Below are 2,554 nucleotides of genomic sequence, written 5' to 3' on the forward strand. Positions count from 1 at the left end.
AAAATGAAAACACAATGGTTCAAAACCTTTGGGATGTGGCAAAAGCAGTTCTAAGAGGGATGTTTATAGCCAGATAGGCCTACCTCAAGAAGCAAGAAAAAGCTCAAATAAACAACCTAACCTTACACCTAAAGGAGCTAGAAAAAGAACAACAAACAAAACTTAAAACCAGCAGAAGGAAGGAAATAATAAAGATTAGGGCAGAAATAAAGGATATAGAAACTAAAAAAAAAAAAAACCAATAAAACAAATCAATGAAACCAGGAGCTCGTGCTTTGAAAACATCAATAAAACTGATAAACGTCTAGACTTGTGAAGAAAAAAGGAGAAAGAATTCAAATAAATAAAATCACAAATAAGAAATAACAACCAACACCACAGAAATATAAACAATTATAAGAGAATAATATGAAAAACTATATGCCAACAAAGTGAACAATCTATAAGAAATGGGTAAATCCCTAGAAACATATAACCTACCAAAACTGAAACCGGAAGAAATAGAAAATTTGAATGGACTGATTACCAGCAAAGAAACTGAATCAGTAACCGAAAACTCCCACAAACGTCCAGGACCAGATGGCTTCATAGGCAAATTCTACCAAACATTTAAAGAAGAATTAAAGCCTATTCTTCTCAAACTATTAAAAAAAAAAAAGAAAAAAAGAAAGAAAAGGAAGGAAAATTTCCAAATTCATTCCATGAGGCCAGCATTACCCTGATACCAAAAATCAGATAAAGACACCACAAAAAAAAAAAAAAAAAAAGAATTTCAGGCCAATATCCCTGATGAATGTAGACACATAAATCCCCAACAAAACTCTAGTAAACCAAATCCAACAATACATTTAAAAAGTCTTCACCATAATCAAGTGATAGTTATTCCTGGGTTGCAAAGGTGGTTCAATATTCAATATTCAAAAATCAATCAATGTGATACATCACATGAATAATAGAGAAAGTTCTTATTTTATTTTATTTATAAAGAACATTTTTGGGGCGCCTGGGTGGCTCAGTCATTAAGCGTCTGCCTTTGGCTCAGGTCATGATCCCAGAGTCCTGGAATCAAGCCCCGCATGGGGCTCCCTGCTCGGTGGGGAGGTTGCTTCTCCCTCTCCCACTCCCCCTGCTTGTGTTCCCTCTCTTGCTGTGTCTCTTTCTGTCAGATAAATAAATGAAATCTTTAAAAAAAAAAGAATATTCTTTATTCTATTCTTTCTGCATCATTTCAATAGATGCAGAAAGGGCATTTGACAAAGTAGAACATCCATTCATGATAAAAACCTTCAACAAAGTAGGTTTTAAAGGGAACATACTTCAACATAATAAAGGCCATGTATGAAAACCCGCAGTTAACATCATCCTCAATGGGGAAAAACTGAGAGCCTTTTCCCTAAGGTCAAGAACAGGACAAGAAGTCCACTTTCACCACTTTCATTCAACACAGTACTGGAAGCCCTAGCCACAGCAGTCAGACAACAAAAAGAAGTAAAATGTATCCAAATCATCAAGGAGAAGTAAAACTTTCACTATTTGCAGATGACATGATACTATATGCAGAAAACCCAGAAGACTCCACCAAAAAACTGCTAGAACTGATAAATGAATTCAGTAAAGTTGCGGGATACAAAATTAATCTACAAGAATTTGTTGCATTTCTATACACCAATAATGGAGCAACTTAAGGAGAAATTCAGAAAGCAATCCCATTTACAATAGCACCAAAAATAATAAGATACCTAGGAATAAACCTAACTAAAGAAGTGAATGACCTGTACTCTGAAAACTATAAAACATTCATAGGGGCATCTGGGTGGCTCAGTTGGTTAAGTGTCTGCCTTTGGCTCAGGTCATGATCCCAGGGTCCTGGGATGGAGCCCTGCATCAGGTTCCATGCTCTTCAAGGAGCCTGCTTCTCCCTCTGCCTCTCCCTGCTGCTCCCCCTGCTTGTGCTCACTCTCTGTCAATAAATAAAATCTTAAAAAAAAAATTCATGAAAGAAATTGAAGAGACCAAGAAATAGAAAGACATTCCATACTCATGGATCGGAGGAACAAGTATTGTTAAAATGTCTATACTACCCAAAGCAATCTACACATTTAATGCAATCCCTATCAAAATACCAACAGCATTTTTCACAGAGCTAGAACAAACAATCCTAAAATTTGTATGGAACCACAAAAGACACCAAAGAGCCAAAATAATCCTGGAAAAGAAAAGAAAAGCTGGAGGCAGCACAATTCTGGACTTGCAGTTATATTACAAAGCTGTAGTGATCAAAACAGCATGGTACTTTGGCACAAAATGGACACATAGATCAATAGAACAGAATAGAAAATCCAGAAATAAACACACAATTATATGGTCAATTAATCTTTGACAAAGGAGGAATGAAATATCCAATATCCAATATCCAATATCCAATGAGAAAAAGACAGTCTCTTCAATAAATGGTTTTGGGAAAACTGGACAGCAATATGCAAAAAAATGAAGCTGGATCACTTTCTTACACCATATACAAAAATCAGTTCAAAATAGATTAAAGACCTAAATA

The sequence above is a fragment of the Eumetopias jubatus genome, unplaced genomic scaffold, assembly GCF_037043125.1.
Source record: "Eumetopias jubatus isolate StellerSeaLion01/CBP00866 unplaced genomic scaffold, mEumJub1_p1.0 scaffold_7, whole genome shotgun sequence".
In the NCBI taxonomy this organism is placed as follows: Eukaryota; Metazoa; Chordata; class Mammalia; order Carnivora; family Otariidae; genus Eumetopias; species Eumetopias jubatus.